Raw genomic sequence first — 27,129 nt, 5'->3', positions numbered from 1 at the left:
CACCTCTTCTTAGCGCCCCTGCAGCTCCACTCTTACTATCGCTGGAATCGCCGGGCCCCCATAGAGCAGAGTCTGTGTTTGCTGACACTCTTTAAAAAAAAAAAAATTCAAACACAGGGGCCGCCAAGGAAGGCTTGCTGGGTCTCTGGCGGCCCACGGGCAATACTATGAGTACCTGTGATCTAGAGAATCAAATCTCTTTCAAGACAGAACATTTCCTGGGCTTGGACAATCAAGTAGCAGGCTGGCAATCCTGGTATCTTCCAAATATCAGTCTGTGGATACATCCGTGCTCCGGGCACTGACATCCAGACGGGGTCCCTTTTCAGTGGAGCTGTTCGCGTCCAGGCTGGACCATCAGGTGGCCAAATACTTCAGTTGGAGGCCGAACCCCTTGGCTCAGGCAACTGATGCCTTACAACAACGCTGGGACACGAAGACAGGCTACATGTTCACGCTATTCTTGATGATAATGCGACTCTTCACCCAAGTTCGGCAACAGTGGGTGAATGTGGTGGTAATCACTTCAGATGGAGGTCTCGAGTGTGGTTTCTAGTTCGGATGGAACTTTTCTTTGGATTCCCCAATTAGTCTACCCCTGTTCCCAGCTCTCCTCCTAGATCCCTCAGGGAATCCCCACCATCTGGTTCTGGAGGGTTCAATGCAGCTCATGGTGTGGAAGATTACTGAGGATGATGGCATGTACTACAACTTTTGCTCCAGGTGCAGGTAACAGTTAAAAGATATTGATCAGCTTGGTCCAGATGGATGGGTTGCTGTCGTCAACAACATTTGAATCCCGTGGGGACAAACAATGCTCATATCATGAACTTTTTTTTGCCTCACCTAGCATCGGAAGGCATGGTCTATAGAAAGATCAATACTTTTCGATAACTGAGATAAGCAGGGGATCCTCCGAATAACGAGCATCCTGTGGGTGAGAACCCTTTAACCCGGAAGCTACTGAGAACCACACGTCTATCTTTTTGACCAGAACCGCAGTATTCAGTCCTTTGGGATGTGAATGTGATGCTTAATCTGTTCCTCTCTTGGCCAAGCAATGAATATCTTTTGCTGAAACAATTATAGGATAAGCTGGCCTCCCTCTTATGCTTAGTCTCTTATAGACGAGTGTCCGATGTTAGGCCATTAGATATCACAGGACGAGTATTTACTCCAGTAACGGGTATCCACATTTTAGGAAGAACAAAGTTCAACTCCAGGGTGGTTTCCTAACTGGCATTTCAAGATTCTCCTAAATTACGTGTGGTGAAATGCATTAAGTCTCATGAATCCATGACAGCAGAACTCTGTCCCCCAGGAGAACAACAACTCCTTATTGCTCTTAGAAAGCCATACCAAGCGGTATCCTATGCAACCATCGCTCGATTGTTCAGATTGGCCAAGAATGGAAAGGGTATAAACACACAGCTGGGGGGCCCAAGCTACCAGAGGGTCTATGGCCTCTAAGGCGTTCTCTTTGGGAGCTAACTTGGAGGATATCATGAATATAGCTGATTGGTCATCAGACTCTGTTTTCAAGAGCTTTTACTTTAAACTGCTGTATAATATGGCATCCTTAGTGGTGGATAAGCTTTGAACTAGCATAATCCTCACCTCCGGTCCTTACCTAGAATATAAAATGGCCTAGCTTTTATAACTGAAAGTTTCAAATCTATTAAAGATGCAAAGGAAAGAATTATCCCATCAGGAGTCGTGGATCAACTATGCCCTCCCCCCCAGTGTAACAGGATAATTCGTAATGACTGTGTACCATTTTTATGATTGTGAATGTTTTTAATCTGAACTACGGTATCAGAACGAGATGATGAAACTAAATTGCTAAGCATGACTTTAAGAATGTTGAGAATGTGTTCTCGACACTGTTTTCATTCACAGGAAATGATTCAGGCTACCAAGAATAAGGCTAAATTTCCAGCTGATTCACAGAAAGAGAAAGAGATTACGTAGACAAGGAACTATAATAGGACCATATGTACCCTGATTGGATGACCGGTAATGACATTTTATATCCCAGTGTTCATGGGATTTGTAGTTTGAATAATATTTTCATACGGATGGGTTAAAATAAAGCAAAAAGAAAAGAAAGCACAATCCCAGTCTCTACATCCATAATAGAATTTAAACTTTCATTACAAAAAGCTAGGAAAATGTATATTACTGTGCCTGGTGCTTTGAGCTACAAAACCTTCAAGTAGTATATAAACCCAAATAAATGAAGGCAGGGAGCACTTTTTTAATGTATAAATGTTTTCTTTATGTGAAAGAAGCAATAAAGAGCCACAATTAGAAATATTTCTGTGCCAATAAAGTGCCCATCAGTCTTGACTTTTTACACTTGCTTGATTGGGCTTTTGATCACATACATATGCTAAAAAAAGTAAAACTATTAGTCCCAGAATGCAACGCCATATTGGCTGAAGTGTTAGAAATTATAAGAAGTGACACTATAATTTAGAAGGTGTTACAAATCACACGCAAAACAAAGCATGCATGTGCCCTGGACAAATGGGGCATTGGAGAGATGCCTATAGGGAGGATACTTGTGAGATGGCGGAGAGATCAAAACCCATGGGAAGGGCTTAATACATCTGAGAGAAGGTATGCATAATGGGAAGTAAGACTTATGTCAACTAATAAGTTATTCATTTACACCTTCATTAAATGTGCAAAAACAAATGTGCAGTGATATTTCCAAATGTGTACAAATGATTATGAAGCTGAATCCCCAAATATGCAAAAATACATTTGTAGCTATAGTGTCAAAACAAGGAAAGAGAATAAAAGCTTCTTTGAAAACTAACAAAAAACGTTAACCTTACTGATGGAAATGAAGTCTACAATAAATCTTAAGTAACATCAAAAGAGTCATAACCACATCTTTATGCATATATGATCCACTTATAACTATAGTGTATGTAATATTCTAAAAGAAAGTTTAAAAGTTACAAAAGTCTAATGCCCAATCTTCCAGAAATAACTCGGACAGCTTTTTCTTTAAACATGTTCCTGTGTCATGAACACATGCTTAGTTCTTCAGTTCTTCCCTGCAATATATTCAGTAGACCTCACTCCTCAGCTCAACCACTAGTACACGTCTATGTGCTTCCTCGATCATCTGCTGGGTCACAACTTAATGGCAGCTGCTTTGCCTATGTATTGCATTGGAGGAAGTATTGGTAGAAGAGGAGCATCTGATATCTGTGTAGTGCAGGAAGTAAGCCTGCACACTAACAGGCTATAAAGTGTGCCCGATCAATTCACTCCCCGACACTATCACCTTCCAGGCATTAAGTTCACTGTCAAAAAGACACGCTTACACAACTAGCATGCACCAGTACTAAGGACTCTTCTCTTAAACAGGTGAGGTGAGCGCCAGGAGTTGCACTGTTGCCATTGGAGATTCTAAAGTACCTTTTTCATTAGATTCAGAAGGGAAATTGGAAAATTAAAAAGGAAGGAAAAGTATATTCCTGTTTGCAATGTCATCTGAAAGACATCTTCTAGTGGATAGATCCATTGAGAAGACATGGCTTATCCTTTATAGTACACTGAGGGGGTAGAGAGCAGTTGGGACAAATCAACAACATTACCTGTACATCAAAGGCTCTGGCTCTTCAACTTATCTTTCAGAAAATAAACGTCTGAAAATATGGAACTTGAGCATAATGTTGGAGACTGGAGAACTCAAGAACTACACTATACTGGTGTTGACTACTGATAATGGACCTGGGTGTAGGAAGCTGGCTCTGTACATGGTATGCTCACAAGGTGGTTATACCATGCACAGAGTTCAAGAGTTCCCCAAAAGTATACAGGGCTCAATGTAAACCCCAAAGTGCGCTATTAGTGGTAATGTGGGCGAGCGGCCTTAGACCTAACACAGAGGAGTGTAAGACATTTATTGCACAACATTAACCAATAATGGACACACGAAGCACGAAGGAGATCCAGACCCATTTTAGAAAACTATACTTTGTATTTAATTTAAAGACCAAGGTCATTGAAAAAAGATAAGTATGTTTTAAAATATAAATACTTTTCACTTTAAAAAAATCGACACTTAGAAACTTTTCAGCACAGTTCAATGATATCCTATGGGGAAACCAATATTGCGCTTTCACATGTAAGTAATGTACTTACAATTCAAGTCTTAGGGACCAAAGGTCAGCAAGGGGAAAGGGTCAGGTTAGTACCAAAACTGCACCACCAGTGGCGGCAGGTGCAGAGGTCAAAATCAGAGTTCAGCCCAATGCTTTTCAATAGAGACTCAAAGCCACACTGCTTGAAGGTGAGTAGATCCGTTGCAGGGCCAAGCTTTGGAGGGTAGGTTAAGCACGGGGGCAATAAAGCAGCACCAAATGTACACCACCAATGGCACAGGGGCGGCCAGGTGCCAGATGCAATTACGATGTCGGGTGCCCAATGCTTTTCAATAGAGATTCATCTTTTGGCAAACAGGCTGCAAGCGTTGCACCTAAGGTTGTAGGAGGGAGACTAATGACAGGAGAGGTAAGTAGAGATGTAGGAGGTTTTAGGGTCACCTTCAGTTCAGCTCACCATGGCCCAGGGGTTTCGTGTGCAGGGGTGCCTTTCAACATTGGAGTCTTCATACTGGAGCTGGTCGCAGTTGGGAGTAGCCTCTGGATTCAGGAGAGGTCAGCCAACGCTGGACATAAGGTCAGGATCGCTGGGAAGACTTTACTGCACAAGTGAGACACTGAGATTCAGGCCGTGGGCGTCAGTGCAGAGTGGGCAGGGATCATGGTTCCAGCTGGATCCAGCACCCTTGGAGTTGGTTTCTTCGGGACAGGTCTGCTGTCCATGGGGGATTGGAGTCCTCCCAGGTCTGCTGTCCATGGGGATTGGAGTCCTCCCAGGGTTTCAAAGGCTGCTGGCTGCAAGAAAGGTCGCAGAAAATGGAGATGGAGTGGTAGGGCGGGGGCCAAGGCAGGCGTTGTCTTAAGTCTTCTCTGCAGGGATGTCTTCTTTTTTCTTAGGTCATTGCAGATCTACCTTCTAGGTCTGGGGGAGCCACCTAAATACAAAATTTAGAGGAGTAGCAGGTGGGGTCAATGCACACCTTACTTGAGATGATTACACCCACTATTATGCCACCCTCCTGGGGAGGGGGCATAGACCTAGCCCTGATTGGAGGGGTCCCCTCTTCTTCAAGATGGAAGGGACTGAAAAGTGTGCTTAACTTCGTCTCCTCTAGAGGGGTGGAGTTGGCAAAAATAGGCCCACCTCCTAGTCTTTCTAAATTTTCCCGCTGGTTTTCCTGCCCAAAGTGAGGGTGTAAACCGGTGGCGGCCATCTGTTGCTAGCAACTGAGGCTGGGGGTTGCTTGACAAAGGCGACAGGCCTTTGAAACTTCCCCTTTGAGCACTAGCCCATCCTGGGAGAGGAGGTGTCACACCTCTGACAATGATGTGCATGGTTTCTGGTCCCAGAAAGCCGAGGCTCTCCATCCAGGGGTCCAGAAACATGTCTGTGTGTGACAGGCTGCCTAAAGTCACTCAGTGCCCACACCAGGGTCGGTAGGTTTTCAGGGGCACCTCGGAGGTGCCCTTTGAGTACATGGTGCAATACATTTCACACTGGCATCAGTGTGGATTTATTACAAAGAGTTGTTTGGTGCCAAACACTCCTGGGTTCAGTGAAGTCATCATGGTCCTGTGGAACTAGAGTTGTCAGGTTTCCAGCCCATGTCCTCTCTAGGGCATCCCTGGCACTAACCATATTAAGGAATAGACCCCAATACTATCGGGCATATTTGCATGAACCTGCACACCCGGGATATATTGCACCCTGCCTTAAGGCTGGTAAGGCCTACTAGAGGGATGACTTACCTATACCTTGGGTAGTGCTAGTTGGCATGGCACACAAGCAGTGTACCATGTCGACTTGGTAATTTTTCTACCTCACGGAGACATGCAAGCTGCAGGGCCAGTGGCAGGGTCCTAGTGAGGGGATCCCAGGGGACCCGCTTCAGCCTCCAGGCCCTATGTACCCAGGGTACCACTGACTAGGGACTTGTAGGGGGGCAGAAATACCAATTGTATACTGGTTTTAGGGAAAGAAGACTGGTACTGGGAACCTGGACAGCAGGGACCCAGTACTCTACAGTCAAAGTTGTATCAAAAGCCAGGCAAAAAAAGTGGGAGGGTACTGCAACAGAACCCCATTTTCTTACATTGGGGGTGTTTTATCGTGCATATGTGTGTGTGTTTTTGTACTGTGAGGCCCAACGCTGTTGTGGAAATGAAGAATGTTCCAGCACCACTGTTTTTTCTCCAACAATGGATGATTGTAAGATGGCGACCAGGTAGGAGCTCAGTGCTGGAGCTCCTAGGGTTTGGGATCACCAATTCGAGTGTATATCCCTAGATGACCCAGCCATCCCACCTGCATCAACCCACTATAGCACCACAGACATGCTACTACCCGTGCCTTACCTTTGGGTTCTTACCGACATCGGGGACCGACGGTAGGCGGCGCTGCATCCGCTTCTCGGGGGACAACTGCTGCTGCTCTCGCTGGGTCAGAAGGAGTCCCCTATGGATGTTGAGACTGCGAGTCACCCCGCTGGGGCTGGTCGGTCGCGCTTGCTGCCGCAGGGCCTGGGAGTGCTGGAGCGGCACTGCGGTCACGGGTCATACCAAGTGAGTGCCTCTGCAGGTTATCGCGCTGACCATCCAGCTGTGCTGCAGCCGATCCCGCCTCGCCCTGCGTAGTCCTGGGAGGCTGGTGAACCATGATTGCGTGGTGGTGCAGCACCGGTCTGAGCAACGCTGTGACCGTGGAGCCGACCATCACTGTGCTCCCCCGACCCGGTCGAGCCCACCATTGCAGGAGATGACCTCACCCCCTTGACACTTGCTAACGCCAGGATCCCCCTGTGGCCCAGACTCTGTGTTGCACACCTCGAAGCATCTCGGACTCGTTCACAAGGTGCTTGCTGCCACTTACTGATCTCTGCACTGGGGACACTTCAACACGCTGCGGTCCTCTTCCCGCAGGTGCCGGCTGGAGTCCCGAACCACCATTGTGTGTTTTCTCTCCGGTCTCCTTGCGGCTGAAGAATAGCTTTCAACTCAACATTTTCTCTCTAACATCAGCAGCGTGCTGCCTGGCTCCAACATGGCGGCCCTGAGCCAGTGCGGGTCAGCCATCTTAATTAAGAGTCCCTCAATGCTGTATTATTGACTCCACACTCTCCGGCCAGCCTGTAATTGTCTCTGCACGACCCTCCTCATAATAAGGGAAAGCAGACTGCTCCTAGCACACAGTGGAATAGAAAGAGGACTGAACATTCTCTCTGTCCTCTCATATCTCAGGGAAAGAGGATTGCTCAAAGTGTACCTGGGCCTAAGAAAGAGGACTCTGGAATCCTTAGTAGATGCCATCTCTGGACCTTCACTACATTTTGCACCCTTCAGAGGGGGCAATTCTTCTTGACATTATTGCGCACTAGACAAGCCTTGTGCATAGGACAGACCTATTGGGGACTTCGACCTACCACTCTCCCAACATGGCTGGGCCTGGTCTGACCCGCACAGGTGACAACTCCTACACTGTTATCTACCCTCCCAACCTAAAAAAAAAAAAAGTCACTAAATCCTTTAAACACTCCATCCTGAAAAGGCACCCTGAGACCTTAGTCTCTGAACATCGATCCACCGCGGACAAGGGCCCAATCATCAATGACCTTATCTTCTACTCCAAGAGAACGTCCATCTGACGCAACGCACTCACGATCGCACCTTCGGCAAACCTGCGTGCTGACCTCACCATTACCCTATACAAAAACGGCATCATCCTGATCCAAGCTCCACCAAAAGACCTCAACAAATTTGCGGACCTCTTCCCCCTCCTTAAAAAACATGTACACGACCCCCCTTCATCCTCGCTCCCGCTGTGCCTTCCCCCTTCAAAACCTCCAAGGGAACTTGTCCTCTCTCCAGCCACCCAAGACAGGGCTCCCAACACAGACCGACAGAGCCACCCCTACTTTGCATCCAGCGCCGACGAGCCCTTACCCCCTACCTCCATTCCATATTCCCATCCCTCTACTACGGATTCTGACACCACACACTTGGTCCAACCCTCTAGACATACTAGCCCGTCTACATGCCCACCTACACAAACCATCAGTAGCCTCCCTAAACCCTCTACCTCAAATCCGCCCTATCGTGGGGATACTGGAACTCATGACTCTGGTCGTCTTAGTCACACTACTAAGCCTAATCCCTCTACCTCAAATTCACCTAACCTTGGGGATACTGGAACTCATGACTCTGGTCGTCTTAGTCACACTACTAAGCCTACTGAGCCCTTGGCCCTTGGCCCAACCCTCTAGACATCATAATCCGCCTACCAGGCCACCTACATAAGCCATCAGTAGCCTCCCTAAACCCTCTACCTTAAGCCCTCCCGTCCGCGGGAATATTGGAACTCATGACTCTGGTCGTCTTAACCACACTACTAAGCCCACAGCACTCTCCACCAAGCCTGTTCCCTCACCGCTGACCCCCTGCATGCAAGAGCACCCCTCTTTTAGGGATTTGGACACTCTCCCCGGCAAAGCCACTGAATTAACCTTGAGCATCCACAAGTCCTTCACGGACCTCAAAAACCTCCTGCTCCTCTCCGAGCTCACTCTTTCGAAGATCAGGCTCTCACAGAGCTCTACCCCCCACATCCTACTCCAAGCCCCTTCTCCACCCATTCCCCCTACCCCTGAGACACCTGCGCCCTCACAGGCAGCCCTGCTACCTCGCAGAGGAAGGAATACAGGCCCTCCTCCTATCCTACAAACCCACCCCTGCCACAACTAGCACTATGGAACTCTCGGAGGATGAAATTGCTGACCTCCTCATTAGCTATGAACACCCATGCCCCTCTGACCCGAAGAAAGATCAACCTATAAGCACGGTTGTAATCAATCCCTATAGATCAGCCACTCTCTGCAACAGAGGAATAGTCAACAGTAACCTAGCGCTAGCCCCAACCTCTGACCCTAGTCACGATACGCATACCGTCCCCTCTCTATTCGGTCTCCTTATCAACTGCCGCTCTGCGGTAAAGCATGCCGCCGATGTTGCCAATCTCATCCTGAACCTAAACACAGAAGTAGCGATCCTAACGGAATCCTGGCTAAATGAATCCTCTTCGCCCTGTCTAGACCTTCTAGTCCCGCCCAACTATCTCATCGTAAGGTTGGACAGGCAATCACAAAAAAAGGGGGTGGCATTGCCTGCCCTTCAGTGCAGACTGCACATCTTTTACTACCCCCCAGGCAAGAATGACACCTTCACAGACTACCTCATGGAAATCATCACAGTCAAGGCCTCTCAGAACACCAATGACATTTTTCTGGGAGACTTCAACTTGCACTGGAACGACCCCAAGGACACGCAGGTCAACGCCATCAGAGACTTCCTGGCTGACCAAGCCCTTACCCGAGCCTGCTCCCTCCCGACTCACTCAAAAGGGGCCATTCTAGACTGGATCATCTCCAAGGAATCTGAGGTCAAACTCATTTCCATAGATCCCTGCGACTGGTCTGACCACCACGCTATCCCCTTCTGTCTTCCTTGCACTCACAAGACATGGCCACCGCAACCGGTGATCCCCAAAAGATGGATCAGGGACACCAAGAACCTGGATCACGAGAAATTGGCTGCCCACTGTGCAACTGACCTCCCCCCCCATATCACCACGGTCGAGAACTTCACTGAACATTATTCCAAAACGATAGCCAATATAATCGATGACCTTTTTCTGTGATAAAATCTCTGCCCTAGGAAAGGAACTCATATCTGCTACCTATTCCCAAACCCTCCGGTTCTTCCTCCCCACTCAGCGCTGCCCTCCCAGTCCCCCCAAAAACCAATCGTTATGGTCCAACTTCAAAGTCTATAATGAACACTCGATCTCAAAAACTCTTTCCTCCTTAAGCCCCAACAATCACTTCAATGATCCTCTCCCTTCAAACTGCCTGGCCTCTGTTTCTCAGGCTATCATCCCTTCTTGGACGACTATAATCAACTCCTCTCTCCTACAGGGACCGATTCCTGACTCTCTCAAAGCCGGCTAGGTGGTCCCCATTCTAAAAGAAACCACTTTAGATCCTGCTTCTCCTGACAATTACAGACCTATCTCTAAATGTAAATGTAAATGTGGGTTTACTTGTAAAGCGCACTGCCACCCTACTCAGGGTATCCTGGCGCTGTATACCGCTGTGGAACCCTTCCTGGTTTTCCCTGTGAGATGCCCCATACTGGGCACCCCCAAGGTGGAACCAGGCATCCCAGCGCCACCGGGGCCGTTGTGGAGATTAAGCAAGCTATTGCCCAGAGTTGCAGAGTGGGACCCATGATTAGAGTAGGCACCAATGCGAGAATTGTCGAGTCCGCGGACATTGAGCCCGATACCCTGCCGCTTCGGGAATTGAACCCTGGTCCCAGGCCAGACCTCTGCATCCGGGTCTGTCGCCTCTAACCAGTGAGCCACACTTCTCCTTCTCTAACATCCCTCTCCTAGCTAAAGTGCTGGAAAAATGTGTACAGCAACAGCTTAGCCAACACATCTCCAACTTCCAACTTCTAGATGACTTGCAATCTGGTTTCAGACCTGGGCACAGCACGGAAATCACACTCCTCCACATTGTGGACGATGCCCTTCAAGCCCTTGACCAAGGCAAAACCTGTCTCTTGATCCTCCTTGACCTATCCTCGGCTTCTGACACGGTTAACCACGAAATTCTCCTGAATCGCCTCAAACTTAGGATGGGCCTGGATGGCACCGTTTTGTCTTGGTTCCGATCCTTCTTCCAGAACCGCTCGCAGAGAGTCCTAATCAACGGCAACCTATCCGCTTCCTCTCCGATCACAGTTGGAGTCCCCCAAGGATCAACCTTATCCCCTACCCTTTTCAATCTGTACCTCGAACCGCTCTCAGAGGTGCTGCGCACTGCCAATATCTCCTACCACGTGTATGCCGATGACACACAGCTCCACATCAATATCTCTTCTCCAGAGGATATCCGCTCCCTGAAAGAGGCCTTGAAACTAACTGTTCACTGGCTCACATCTAACCAGCTTAAACTCAATGCCAAAAAAACAGAGTTCCTCTTAATCTCTCCACCCAATGCCAATACAGACATTCAAGTTTGGACCAAGGCTATCACAGAGCTAAACTGCTCTCCTACCATTGTGTACTCTGCTAAATCCCTGGGAATCACCTTAGACGGCAACCTGAACATGCGGGCCATATCAACGCCATGGCCAAAACCGCCAGATTTCAACTGAACTACCTACGAAACTTGAAACCTCGACCCCCCTGATCTAAAATCGGCTATCTAGGCCTTAGTCATCTCTCGACTAGAATATGGTTGCTCCACCCTCGCAGGCCTACCCAAGATCTCTCTGGCACCCTTGAAAGCCTGCCTCAACGCCGCCACCAAACTTCTAACTGGCTCTAAGAAGTTCGACCACATCTCGCCCCACCTTAAAGCTTTGAACGGGCTTCCTGTCGAGGCCAGAATCCAATTCAAACTGGCTTGCATCACCCACAAGGCTCTCTATTCCAAGTCACCTGCTATTCTCGCACAGAAACTTATGTTAACCGGAGGAATCAGAAACTCCGCCAGAGCCCTTTTGCTCCAACCTGCACGCTTCAAGAAAAAAAGAACATACAATCGGGCTTTCTCTGGGGCCGCCCCAAGAATATGGGACTCACTCCCACCTGCCATTAGAAGAATACCGTCTTTAGCTCACTTCAAAAAGGAGACCAAAACTTTCCTAATGGGCAAATTCCTCTCCTAAAGCTCACGCTATAATCACCCCCTCAACCTGACTTTACCTATCTTTACTGCACTATTCCTTGGCTGCCTCCCCCTATGTTACCCACCCTGCACTTCTGAACAATCCTTCAAGGTGATGAGTCTGCTTTTCTAGTTTATTGCATTGTTTTTGCTCCTATCCCTTACAGTAGTCGAATATTATAACTGTTTGTTTTACCATGTACTGTTTCTATTTGTTTCCCTATCCCTGGGCTCTCCTCCCCCCTTTGTTCTGTATCCCACCTGATACTACTGTAAAGCGCTCTGATACCCTCACGAGTCTGGTTCGCGCTCTATAAAACACTAAATGAAATAAAAATAAAATAAATATAGAACCCAGCACTAGGTAGAGTAAGTGGAAAAAAGTATTTTTTTATCATGTGTGTGCCTGAGAAAAGAAAGCCTACTTTCTCATGCATTGTTTAGGGGTAGAAGGGCAGGAGGTACTCAAGTTAGAGCCGAATGAGGCAGTGGGTCTGAATGAAACTGAGGTGTCTATGTTAAAGTTAGAAAATATTTACAAAACAGGAGTACAATTCTAGAAATACATCATTTTGGAGGAAGGACAAAAAGAGAAGATGAACGTGTGGAAGATAATGTTAACGGCTCTTTATAAATTGGCCGCAACCAGGGGCAGTCCATCTGGGAAGGCCTTGGGGCATTGCCCCATTGATATATCAGCAACCTGGCTCCCAAATTAAATGTACATTAGGCAGCCATGTCGTCATTATATTTAACTTCTTCAGTTCAGTTCAGTGGCATCCGCGTATGCTGGTTGCAGGCAGTTGAGCAAGATCAGGCATGACCAGACAAGCACTCTGCCAGTGTTCCTGAGGGGGTGGGGCTTGAAAGTGAAACAGTGTTGCCATCACATGCACCTGCCAGTACAGAAGCCAGTGCAGAGCTCACTTAAGTGCGCATGTTGGGTTGGATGGCTGCCTTTCTCCGGCCAGATCGATATGCGCACTAGACTTCCCTTACAGCCTCACCAACGGTGCACATTACTGAGCCACGGGTGACCCAAAGCCGCAGCCCAGGTCTCAGTAATGAGCGGTGAGGTTGCCTGCCCCAGCTAATCCTGGCGCTGCAGCAACATAAGGAGCAGTGTCAGGATGGGCTTACAGAGACCCGGCGGTATTCCTACCAGATGCCTCTGCAATGTGCATGTGACCTGAGGCAGCACAGTGGTGGAAGGACTGGAGAAGCAGTCTCTCTCTACCCATGGACTTTTTGTGCCCACACAACAGACGTAGGTTGGTTGGTGGTAGAACCCTCGTGAGTCCTGCAAATGCGAAACATGAACTTTCCCATCCTACAGGTAAATACATTTAAATGGGCAAACACAAACTAGCAGGTGACTGGTGACCCGCATGGAAGATACGAGTGCCATTAAGTTGGGGAACAGAAACTTCTTTTGTCTTTATTTGTTTGCTTATTTTTGTGCACTTGGGCGCTCAGCATGCACTGGGACTGGGTTTGTGCCACATTTGATCCAGGCGACAGGCACATATTTGCGTGAAGCCACTTAATTCTTGCCATGTACGTTACACATGCTTACCTTAGGGGCCATACAACACGAATGCGACAGAAGCCACACAGGCGGCTGAGTTGAAAGTATGGTTGTACAAGACTCTTAATGATGCCTCGGAGCAGGCTGTGTCCTGTAGTGAAGCTGCAGCATGAGCACCCTGCAGTTTTTAGTCAGGCGGCTCCAGTCCAGTGGCAACATTTGGAAAAAGCAAAAACTATTTAAATTAAAAGACATGAGAAACGTAAATAGGACGGTATGGCCGACTTGGATTACGTAACGTTATGGGTTTTTATTGTCATTGTTAAGAAACTGACAAGGGTCTTTGTCTCTGAAGTTAAGGACAGTTTTATAGGGCCCAGTTTCACAGACAGTTTAATTACTTGCTAGTCTGGGAACTAATAGGACTTGCACACTTAAGTCGTAGGTGTACTTAAATGCCTACACATTTGCCACAGGAGGATTCGCGTACTCATTCACTCCTCCGCATGCGCCCACGTGCACGCACACACACTTGTAAAAGTACACACACAAATACACAGCTGGCTGCCAAAAAGCGGCTGACGCTTACCCATAAATCAGGCTCGTCTCATGAGGCTGATTCATTATTGACCAGTCTGCAGCTTTTGTGGCCGCTCCTGGTCATATTTAGCACACTCTCTGGCTTGGTCTGACATTACAGGCACAGTGTGATTGAGGGGGAAGGGTCTTGGCCTTGGTCTGACAACACCGGCACAGTGTGATTGAGGGGAAGGGTCTTGGGCTTGGTTTGACATCACAGGAACAGTGTGATTGAGGGGGAAGGGTCTTGGGCTTGGTCTGACATCACAGGCACAGTGTGATTGAAGAGGAAGGGCCTAAGTGTGTGCGAGTGCCACTGGAGTGACACTAGTCGAAAATGGTCCTCTCTGTGTGATGCTTTTCAAAAGCATTTTCATCGTGAAACAGGTGAAAGGCATTGTACTTCACGAAGCGTTTTCAAAAAGCTCCTATTTTTGGTCCTAAAGGTGTCCTACTCAATCCTATATTTTCGGCAACAGAGGTCTGTCTGACTTTGGCACATGCTACACTACAGCCGCCGCGGCCTGCAGGGGAGGGGGCGGGGGCTGCTTATCTTTGGTTGCCTAATCATGAGGCATTTTATACCGTGTCTTAGGTAAGACAGCACACAATACATTCTGCCTTTTTGTTTACAGTTTGGAAAGCATTGCTTCGGATTTTCTTTGTTACTACTTCCATGAGTGTGTTAGTTGAATAATGAAGTGCGTCACTCACACTGCAAGCAAGAACCGGTAACTGTGCTGGTTTGGGCGTCTGTAGACGGTGCAAGGTAGGTACCCAGCCACATTTAAACCAACATGTTTGACTGTGTAGATTATTTTCAGTGAATGAGGAAAATGCTACAGGGTGCATCAGTGTAAATATTCAACAGAGTGCAATATTCTGGCACTTTTAGCATTTCTAAACTACAAAATGCGTAAACTTCCGATAGATGCTGCACAGTTTAGTAAGTCCATAAAGTGGCCGTAAAGCTTCAGTGAATACAATGCCAGCACATCCATTTCCAAGTGCACCTTTTGTATTCTGCTTCTTATTGTTTTACATGCAGGTCTGTAGTGGGTAATTTTTGTAGTGATCTCTTCTTGCTTAGCCTTGAGGTGGGTGACAGTCTGACTACAGTACACCAACCACGAAGCAACAGAGCAGCACAAATCAACTGTGCAGCATGGGTTAAATGGCTTCACAGGAGACTTTTATAAGGAACACAAGGACCTGCTCGCAATACAGCTGATCGAGGTAAATGCGGAGGCCCTAGAGAAACAACTGCTTCCCCATACACTTCGAGAGGCTGTTATAATCCTAATACCCAAACCTGGTAAGGATCCCACGTTGTGTGGATGGTACAGACCTCTGTCCCTCCTAAATCTGGACTATAAAATCTTAGCCAAGATCATCGCCAATTGCCTGTCCCAATTAATGGAGTTTATTATATCCCCAGCCCAGGCTGGATTTGCCCCTCACCAGTCCACCTCGCTTAATCTTAGGACACTCTTTGCAGTATACATAGGATTAATCGTAAAGTCCCAGCAGCGGCAATCATTGTAGATGCATAGAAGGCCTTCGACTCCTTGGAGTGGCCCTTCTTTATTTCAGTAATGCGCCAAATGGGCATGCCCATGGGATTTATTGCTACTACCGCATTGTTATACAGCAAGCCCGCGGTGAGACTTTGCTTGAATGGCACACTATCCCGGGCATTTCAGCTCTCACGTGGCACCTGCCAGGGCTGCCCCCTGTCCCCTCTATTGTTCATTCTTGCCATGGATACGCCTATAAGCCATTTTCAGGAGCGACACTTGCAGCGGGGGCTACAATTCAATACAGGACCTCTCCTGGTCTCGCTTTACGTGGACGACACGATCTTCTACATTAGAGAACCCCAGGTGAATTTATAACCACTAATCGGAAAAATTATCAGATTTGGGGGTTTCTCTGATCTTGGCATTAATTGGCACAAATCAGTAATTTTTCCTTTAACCACGAGCACAAAGCCATGGGAGTGTAAATTCCCTCTGGAATGGTGCGCTGACACGGTCAAGTATCTGGGGATTCATATTCACCTAGAGGCTGCACAGATCGCCGCTTAAATTATGGGCAGGCTATTGGCACACTAGAAGCGCAGGTGGAAAAGTGGCTGCGATTGCCTTTATCGCTTGTGGGCCGAGTGGCCATCCTGAAGATGGTAGTACTTCCCAAATTTTTATACCTTTTTAACAATATCCTCATACCCCTCACTAACAGTTTCTTTCGGACATTACGCACACTCCTTACACGTCTGGTCTGGGGTGGGAAGCAGTCATGTGTACGGTGGTCGGTGCTCACACTACCATATGACAGAGGTGTCCCAGATCTACAATTGTACTATTTAGTGGCCCAATGAAATTACGCGCACGCCTGGTTTCACCCAGACGCCAGGATCCCATATCTTCGACCTGAAGCAGACTTTGTTCTTCTGGAGAGGCTCTCCACTGTCCTACCCAAGGGCGACCCTAGGAACCCCCATGACAACCAAAAAGTCTCCACTACAAGTTGGGCGTGGGATAAACTGAGACCATTGACCGGCACAACAATGTTACATTCATCTGCCTTACCCGTTCCAAATGCTCGCTGGTTCCCGATCTCACCTGAACATTTGGTGCAGCGCACTCTGACAATATTCGAAATCTCCACAACGGGCGATTTATATCCCGGGTCTCACTCGCGGATGATGCCCGCTTCCAAAACAGTGGCTTTAGGGAAAGATTTGTCCTAGGCCGCATCCGGTCCACCTTACGCGCCACTCTGCCTAAATTCCCGATTGAACCTGAATCATTCCCTCCTCTCACGATGATAATAAAGAGCACAACCAGCGCGCATCTAAGTTCCAAATTATATAAAACATGTGATAAGATGAGACCTGTAAACGACGACAATGTCCGCAAGGACTTGGAGATAGACTTGGGCCGTCCAATAACCGATGATCAATGGGCCAAATGTTGCGCAGTTACAAAAGATGTCTCACTCAACAGCAAACACAAGCTCCTGTATTTAAAATGTTTATGCCGCATTTATTTCACCTCTGCTAAAGCGCACAGAATAGATCCATCCAGACCACATAACTGTCAGAAATGCGCTGCATCTCATGCTGATTTTGCATATCTTACCTGGACATGTCCTGGGAGAGGAGTTGGCCTAACGGCTATGGCGCTCGGACCTGGGGATCTGGGTTCGAGTCTCGGTAACGGCGCCAAAACCTCCTGTGATTCTGGGCAAATCACTTAATCTCCCCGTGCCTACAATGAAAGTGTGTCCTCATGTAACGTAACTGGAAAATATGTAAAGCGCTCTGATACCTGATTCGGTTCGGGTCTAGTTCGTCCTCATGTAACGTAACTGGAAAATATGTAAAGCGCTCTGATACCTGATTCGGTTCGGGTCTAGTTCGCGCTATATAAAACTGCAAAAAAATAATAATAAATGTCCTAAGCTACAGCCCTACTGGGAACACATACACAAAATTATAAATCTGCCCCTTATTCAAACTCTAGAAGTGGCCCTACTGGGATTCACGGTCAGCTTCCGCACAAAGGTCAGACGGTTTGCATCACTGGGTCTGTTGTTGGCGAAGCGGGTAGCAGTACATTGGGGCCGCAAATCAGTACCTACAGTACGGGGCTAGTTGAGCAGCTTGGCCTACTGTAACATTAATAGCGAGAACTATGCTAGCGTACTGCCCAGTTCTTCCCATCCTAAAGACATATGGAGCCCATATCGCACATATGTGGAGAGTATGAGGCAAGCTTCCAGCTAGCGCATGGTATTGTCCCAGAAGAAGTGGGGTAGCAAGCAACACTACGTATGACCCCGCCTAGAATTAGATACCCATTGACGGACAAGACAAGCCCCGAATATATGGCCTATAAGTCTGAAAAAGCTGTGTGACTGCGAGACTGATGGGCAGTGGTGGCGGGGGCAGGGGGAACCATTCTAGACGACAATGATATGGTATTCCGGAGGCATTTTTTTCCAGCCATGATGGACTCTTCAATATTGCAATTCTTCCACATTGTGTTTGCTGATTGCAACAATGGTATTGTAATTAACAGTGAACTGATTTGCATGCATGTATCCTTTGAACTAAAGCAACCTGAAAAAAAAAGTAAAAAAAAAAAAAAGTAACAGACACCCTCCTCTCACAACTATACAAGCAGTTCAAACAGAGAGACACATCACGTTTGAAGGGTCACCTACAATGAATGAAGGACTGAGCAACAATGCAATAGAACTCGTTCCTCTTGATACTGTAGTTCAAAATGAGAACTTCACTGAAAGATAAATTTCAATTCGACCAAACACGGATATCTACGTCAACATGCCTCTACAAGAGCAAGCGCTACAGTTTCCACAAAACCTGTGGAACTACCGAAAATTAATTGAACTGCATCTGGCTATTTCATTGACTGACACCTTTTCATTAGATCCAAGCCAACCTGAAACGACGCCAGCCCAAAAAACTCATCTACAGCGATTTAAAGATATAATTGAATGATATCATTACCTCCAGTACATTTTCAGATTATTGGGATTATGAAACTGTAAATAATATGTTGTCTGATTTAGAGAAATCTGCTGCTTTTTCTAATAATAAAATGTTAGAAGGCACATCAGACTTTGAGAAAATGTATTGCTATCAGCATTATGGTCATCACTTTTTGCATACATCTGCTAAACCTAGGAATGTTTTCACATATCACCAATGGGAACATTGCCAGACTACGCCAAAAAGCAGTACAAAGACATTTGCACAAAAATGTCCATATTATTCAGGGTTTTACTATAAGGTTGCACCTACACCAGCACAGAAAAATATGTTGACAAACACCAAACAGATCCTTTCTGCTTCTTTTATTGCCCAGTTGTCTGAACAAGGGTTCAACTTATGGAAAGACACTAGAGACTGGCAGGTCCAGGGAACAGATGCACTGTTTAGAGCATGTCTCCTTACTCAACAAATAATGTTCTTGAATGAAACAGTGCAAAACAACTTTGCTTGGGTTAGCCAGGAATAAATATTTGAATATACCTCAAGTGCCAGCACCATCACACAATGAGGATAACACAACAACATCACAAAAAGAGGTTACAGTAGATTACATTTTGCAAAGCAATAGATCAGACTCCGATTGGAAGGAATGGTTGGTTTGGCCTGTAGACACCAATAACTGTCATGAAAGATTCTTGGGTAAAACTAAAGGATTTAGTATTGATAGGCCAGATCCACGTTATGTGCAAAGACAACACCCAGGGGTAGTGACATCATACAGTGTTGGGAAGTTATGCCTTGATTGGCTACAAACCTCAACACTCACACAGGTGAAACAACAATTATCCTTACTTACAGGGGATGTGGACCTATAGGATTTTTTATTAGGTCCTAGGAAACCACGTCACAAATGTTTATATTATGCTATCTATAATGAGATTTGGAAGATTTCACAACAGGAGGCCATGGAGAGATTACGAGAAATAGATCGAATTAATCTAGAGAAAGCTCTAGCAGTGGTCGATAACGGGTTAACAACATTAACATCCAGGATATATTCACTGGGCAACATTGTATCTTCCGCTATCAATGTACTAGAACAAGACTTGTCTGTATTACAACACAGGCAATGACAGTTACGTTATATTATGTTACTAAACTGGACGCTGCAGTCTTTGCGCGCAGGCTATATGCCATGGCGTTTTATAAACAGCAAGTCTCTGTTTTCCTCGTACAATCCGACAGAGAAACAGATAGAAATGGCACACAGGGGAGCAAAGTATAGAATGCTGTGCACTGAAAAACTCCACAGATTAGCATTCACAGTGGCAGAATCACCATCCACTGAATGGCTAATCCATGGCCACATAACTCTTCCGGTCACAACATTTCAATTAAAATATTGCCTAGAACAAATGCTGGCTGGCAGATATGAAGAAATGGGTAAGGAATCTTGGAAACTGCCATACAGATTTTGATGCCGGAGTGGGGAAAAAGAAGTGTTTCTAAGCAGTACTAACTGCAAGAATACCGTAAGTGGATCACTTATGTGCCATGATATCATGCTTCATGGGGCCTGTAATGGTTCAGTATCAAATTTGTCCTTTTGGGTGCCCCAGCTGCTGTGATCAATCCAGTATTCAGACTACTTTCGAATGAGAGTTACTTGATGCTAAACGATCAAGGTTGCTGTGGGATGCTTTCGGGCATCGCATATCTGGTAACTCCAGGGTTACTTGCTATATGCGAGTATTGCTTCCCCCAACACATACAGTCAAGGAGGCACCGCTATGGTCTTCATTATATATTTCTCTAATACGGTTTGATACTTTGGGCAGATGAAAGCCATGCTTACACAGAAATCCGTGATACTACAGGCATTGTCCACCTATTTAAGAACATAGGCTCTGGACTGTTAAGCACCTTTCAGACGGTCATCGGAGTTATACCACACTTTACATACTTCGTATTTGGAAGCATTTTTGGAGGACTGCCGCTGATCCTGTTCCTAATAGCAGGTATCCTGGTCGTTGTGTTTCTGCTACGCAATGGACGTCCCAGTCACCAAGGAGATGGAAACAGTACTCCTGGAGAGAAAATACCATGATTGCATGGTACAACCTTTAGGCACACCTCGCCTAAGGGAACTAAGTGCTTCTTGGTTCTTGTTGTTTAGACCAGTCTGGATGGACTGCATCTTACCTGTCCTCCAATGTCTGTTTTGCGGAGAAGAATGCGTGTTGGATCTCTGTCTGACACTCCCATCATGTGCGCGACCAGGACCCGATACTGTACTGGACCCGATAACTGCCCATGTTTTGCAGTGTCCCCAGTTGATGTTGGCATTCGTAGAGCCACCGCAGGTTACAACAGCACCTGTTGGTACGGACACCGGCTCCTCTTCTGACACCCAGGCCTTGGATGGTGCACAGACTGCCCCAGCACCGGCTGATGATAGTACGGAAAATCATCTGTGCTCAATAGACATAACCTGGGAGGCATTACAGGACCTGCCAAATGCGGAAGCAAGCAACACGAATGTTGCGTCTACCAGCCAGGACACAAACATTTGACTTATTTGGCCCGTCGTGTGCTGGGAAGTAATTCGACTTTTGAAAAACAGAACAGAAAATTAAAACTCATTCCTTTCACGCATGTATGGCTTTCAAAATGCTTGTAGTAGTTCAGACAATACCTACGGACATATTAGAGCAGTAGCCTCTCTGTCAATTTCTAATACTTCCCCTTTTTAACAACTTTTTTAGAAAAAAGTTTTTAAAACAGTTGTTTTTAACACAATAACAAACTAATGTTTTGTATATTTGCATACACATATCTAGAACACCTAGTAGTACGTTTAGAATTTAAAACTATGCCGTCCATTCGGAAGAGGAGGAGGAGGAGTAATTATATTCCATATAATTACTATAATATAGGCCTCTATAAACTTGTTACTCTTCACCTACATTCTCTCCCTACATTACACTTGTCAAGCTTTACAGGGACTGACCTTTTAAATATTACACTGCATTCAGAATGCGGGTTTTCCCTAGTTCGAAATCTCATACATTATGCATGAGGGTTCTTGGAAGCACAGCAGGACTGCCATCTCCTATATAAAATCTATGTACAAAGTTCATGCCCGGCGTCATCCTTAGGCTGAAACAGTAATACAGCAAGGTAGGACCCCTGGGGAGAACTATGGATATATATACACATCACATCTTGATGATTAGAGGAGACCAAGACTTTCCAGCCGACACACGACCAGAGACGCTGAGGTTCCTGCATGCAGACACTCCAGCTCGCTGTGGTCAAACATCCCTCGCGGGGGTCCAGCTCGAGACCAGGACGGGGTCCCATAGTCTCACTTCAGGTAATGGGGTTGACTGAATCCTAGAGGATTTCTTGGCTTAACACCTACACCCATGCTAGGTACACTTAGGTACATCTAGATAGGGAAGCATCATAAGAGTACGCATCTTTCATCATGTGTTTTATATACTGGAATGTATTCAGGATTTTAGTAAGATGGTACAACTGTACCATCCTTTTACCTTTATAGTGCTGTTAATCATTTATATCTTATACTGTCTAACAGTTGGTGCAGCACATCTATTCTACACCAGAATAACAACTGTTCAATAAATGATTATTGAAAACGCCCAGCTTGTTTTATTCAGTGTATAATAATAATCCTGTTTTTGTAGAGCGCACAGCTACCCCTAGTAGGTTTCCCGGCGCTGGGGGCCGTCAGGAATATTAAGCAAGCTATTGCCCAGAGTCACATGGTGCTGGGCAGACCCCTGCTGCCGGTGCCATAGATCGAACCGTGATCCCCAGCGTCCGGCGTCAGTCGCCCTGGCCACTGCGCCACACCTCTTCCACTAAGACACTGAGACAGACTAAGTAAGCATGAGTGACTGAGCGAAAGGTAGTATATTGTTTCCATGGCTCTATGGGATCAGGGTTGTCATGTTTGATGGTTGCCAAGAACTATTCCCTCCTTGGTAAGAGGAGAGTATAGTGGCACTGTGAGCTAGTTGGTACAAAAAGGTCCAACATACCCAGTGGAGGTGATCAGAGTTCGTATGACACCAATCCTACAGTGTATGTTGTCTAAACACGCAGATCCAGTATATTATTTATAGGAACTACACGACAGATCCTCCTGAGTGCAAAACGTAGCCATGCATTCCTTTTATGTGCAGATAAGACAAACATTGCATTTGACTATATTCCTCTTCCACATTGCAAACTGAGGTGGTTGAAAGCATTGCTAGATCTGTGGTAGGTAAGGGAACTGAGGCACAGGTGGAAAGGTATTTGCCCAAGGTCATTGAATTTCAGCAAATGAGTAAACTGTGACTCTATTTCTCCGCGATTATATGTTTGCAACTCAGAGGCTAGGCATTATATATTTCCAAATAATTCTCACATATAATTCATGCCAACACACAGCTTTCTCACTCATTTTAAGTGTGGATAATTTTTGAAATTCAAGGAATGTTGGATGTATAACTGCCAGGTGGACCAACATTGCATGTGGCGCCATCAGCCAACCATGGCTTTATAGCCTATGGTACTTCGCATTCTGGAGCTTGTTGTTTTCCATTTAAAGTGTGGACTTGAACGTCCAAGAATGCACAGTGCTGTAGGTTGAAAAGCTAGGACTGGCTGAAAGTGTCACATGACTCGAGGTAACTAGGAAGGTATAAGACTATACTGGTGCAACTGATTTTTTGTTGAGAGTCAAGTTCTCTAAAAATAACATTGATGGCCCAATGTCAAAATTTCACCAAATAAATATGAATATTTCAGCACAAAATAATGACCTCATATTAGTAATTTACATAATACCTTAAAAAGTACTTTCCATTTTGTAATTTGTCAATAAACGTTTCTTTATGATGTGCATATAATGTATTTTAACAGAGATAGTAACACATGGGATTTTTCAAATGCGGTTTGTTTACACACGAGGGCTGTGGCAATTTTTACATGCTCCAAAGCAAAGTATGATTTTTTGTGACTTTTTTCTCCCTTGCATAACCTATTTTTAGGAGATTATACAGCATATTCATTGAAAAAAAATGAATGTTAATTTTCATCAGATAAGTGAAAATCTGAAAAAATCCCCAAAACTTAACTAAAATATAATTGGTATCATCAAATCTTATGTTGTGCTCATTTATTTTTTAATACTAAAAAAACAGTATTACCTTGCACGGCTCAAAACGACAAGATTACACACATCACGACATCTAGTCAACGGGCATGGCATTTCTGAGCAAAATGGGGTCACAATGCACAGACCTGACCTGAATTTTGTTTATTTAACCAGATGGTGAAAGAAAACATGTAAAATATAACGTTGCCCCCTAGTTCCTACGCCCATGTTGCGTTGTCAGTTTAATCCATTGTTGTAGTCTGGTTTTCACATTGCATTCAGGTACTACATTGGGCCACTCACACTTCACGTGGTCTGCTGAGACTGGTTAAGCAGCAGTGTTCACGTGTGGAACAAGCTGGCAGCTATGTGTAACAGTCATCGCAATTGCTAAACTGTACGAGCTAATGTGGCTTTTCTGCACGCAGGCATGCAAAAGTGTCACTGTAAAATAAGGTGTGTGTATGCCACGGTGGATTTAACATCGATTCACTTATCACTCGTGAAATATCCTGGTGGATACTGGATAGCCCTGATACTTGTATAAACAGGCCTGACTTATCAAAAAGCACGGGGAGGTAAGCTAAACATGCAGGGGCGTCTCTAAATGTGATTCTTTGGAAGAGAGTTGTGTGATTAGAGAAACCTGAAAGTTTCTGTATTGCTCTAATAGCTACTTTACAGTAAAATGTATTTGGATACATTATTGTGTGCGATACTTGTCTTTTTAAGCCTCACATACAGACATCTTTTAGCTGTCTTTTTGGAAAAGACCTCTTGTAGACCAAACCAACATTTTACAGTGGGCAAATAGCCTTTCCACTGTTTACTACTTGTCTGCTTTATTGTCACTTGCTTGCTTATTTAAGAGTGTCTGCTGCAGGGATCGGTCTATAACCTGTCGTCGCAAGTTTCAGCCGGAGGGTGGCTCAGCCTTTTGTCGTCCAGGTCGATAACATAAGCACTGTTGAATTGAGTGACCGTAACACTAATTTTTACGGCGCAGTGAAATCGCAAAACTGTGCAGCAAGTAAAAACAAATGGTCACTTTAAGGCTGTCCCCTTCCCCTTAAGGGTGGCAGAGCAAACTAAAGCCGTTAATCTTTAGGAACCCAACAACACCCTACCACCTTATTAATATATATTATTTTTTAAGCAGTAGAGGTGCATGACTTTAACCCATTTCAGTGAAACTCCATTCATAACTAATCTGTAAAGGATGCAAAACGGTGTCGGTCTTACAGTGACCTGACTTAGGTTGCACGGAGATTTCTGCAGCAAGATAGATCATTAATCAATCCAATGAGCAAGTCACACCTCTGTAGGGACAACGGTGCTCCTAGCTCAATTCAGGAGTCACTAAGTCCCTCTTTCTATTGGGGAACCACTAACTAGGGCATTTATTTCTAGCAATGTCGTGCTTAGGTTTTGGTAAAAATCCCTTCTTTTCAATGCATTTCAATTCGGGGTTTCCAGCGTGTCCCTCTCCCACCACTGACATGCATGAACCATGCGAACTTTCTTTTGCAAACATATATATTTTTTTAAATCATCACATACAGGGCAGACCCACACGCTGTCAGCCCAGGGGATACTGGCAAGAAAACACCCACCTGTGGTGAATTGATAGAGGCGCCTTCCAATGTCCAGCCCTACGTCGTCAGAGAAAACGTCAGCATTTTCGTTTGATGGAGTAAAACGTGAGTGCAGGACAGAAAGGGAAGAACAGGAGAGCCGGCGTGGAGTAAATATCAGAGACGGGGAGGTGTGGAAGGCTCTGTGTCGGTGAGGCGCTCGCTCCCTTTTCCTCAGCCCGGTCTTCCTCTTTGGCTCGGATTGTCACTTTTCTGGTTCAGCCAGGGGGCGGGATCTGTGTGTGCCTGTGTCGTGTGCAGCCAATGGCTGACAGGTGGGCCTGGCTCGCAGGGCCATGCAGTTGCCACAGCGACAGCTTACACTGGGAGGCTCCAGGAGCCCTGCCTGGTGCCTGACGTTAACTGTCACACAGCGATAGAAGAGACTGTCGACAGCATTACTCCGAAGACAGGGGCTGTGGCGACGTTTCTCTTTGCAGAAGCTTATACAATGCTCGCGTTGTCGCTGACAAGTCAAATTTCAGTTTCCGGTTTCTGTCCGGACCGGGTGACTTTGGAGGAAGCCCAGTGCAGTCGAGTTGACGTGTGGAGAGTGACTCACGTCAGGGCTGTGCCATGGGTGCAGTCGCGTTAACCCTTCAGGGTCGCAAAAGCCAATGCTACCTGCCTGTACTAATTGGACGCAGTCAGTTTGCGTCGAGGCGCACGTTCAGATTGGTGCGCGGGACGTAAACAGGAGCTGTGCGACCTGTTGCGTGGGGCACGCACCTAAATATTAAACGGACGCAACTCTAACTGCTGGACAGCCGCCTATTTTTTTTACCGACGTATGTCACCTCCTGGGACTATAACAACCCCCCACTTAGGGAGTGAAATTGGTGGAGCGGTCATCCACACATGGGACGTTCTGTTTACTTACAGAGGCGTTATATTCATCCACAAAATAAACACATCTCAAAACTAGCACAACGAGTTGCTACCATTCTTGTAGCCTGCGCCTTTTTAAATCTCCCCTAGGCAGGAGGGCCTTTAGCCGTCGTTCAGCTCTTTTTCGAAGCACACACTTGTGCTTGTGGCGGCATCCACCTTACGGGAGCGCCACTAGCACGACTGCAGTGCTTGAAAATAAGCAGACTGTTCTCCCAAGCGCTGCATAGGAATGCCTTTAGCCGTCGCTCTGCTCATTTTAAAGCACACACTCGTGCTTGTGGCGGCATCCACCTTGCGGGAGCGCCACAAGCATGAGTGCAGTGCTTGAAAATAAGCAGACTGCTCTCCCAAGCGCTGCATAGGAATGCCTTTAGCCGTCGCTCTGCTCATTTTCAAGCACACACTCGTGTTTGAGGCGGCATCCACCTTGCGGGAGCACCACAAGCATGAGTGCAGTACTTGAAAATAAGCAGACTGCTCTCCCAAGCACTGCATAGGAATGCCTTTAGCCGTCGCTCTGCTCATTTTCAAGCACACACTCGTGTTTGAGGCGGCATCCACCTTGCGGGAGCACCACAAGCATGAGTGCAGTACTTGAAAATGAGCAGACTGCTCTCCCAAGCACGCTCACCACTTGCGGGCTCACCTCCCGCTCCTTTACGAGACATTACTTTCGTTTTTCATGGCAGTTTCTTTTTTGCAGATTTATATAGCGCAAACTTGACCCGAAGGTATTGGAGTGCTTTATTCGTCTTGCTTGTTATTTTGATGAATTAAAATGTTGACGGGCAGGAATAGTAGCTTCCTCAGTCCCCCCTGCCCCAAACTCCGTTGGTAATCTGTGTCCACCCCATCACCGCAGAAACTGTACTTTAAATGGAAAGCGCATATTTCTTTGTTCCTTGTGATCCTTTCATTTGCTTCAGGCACAGTAAACAGTGTTACGGAGGCTCT

The 27,129-nt window shown here is 46.2% G+C and overlaps 1 protein-coding gene across 1 annotated transcript in view; it reads right to left on the bottom strand.

The window, feature by feature from the left end:
* Positions 1-25,710, bottom strand: part of CYB561 (cytochrome b561) — a 333,596-nt gene extending 307,886 nt beyond the window's left edge. Inside the window, exon 1 of the mRNA XM_078645077.1 lies at positions 25,264-25,710. The gene's annotated coding sequence lies outside the window, so the exon portion shown is untranslated. The remainder of the gene's footprint in view (positions 1-25,263) is intronic.
* Between the last annotated feature and the right edge of the window lie 1,419 nt (positions 25,711-27,129).

This window comes from Lissotriton helveticus, chromosome 5_1, assembly GCF_964261635.1.
Source record: "Lissotriton helveticus chromosome 5_1, aLisHel1.1, whole genome shotgun sequence".
NCBI classification, from domain to species: Eukaryota; Metazoa; Chordata; class Amphibia; order Caudata; family Salamandridae; genus Lissotriton; species Lissotriton helveticus.
Note: the sequence above shows the minus strand (reverse complement) of the source record. Positions and strands in the feature narration are given on the sequence as shown.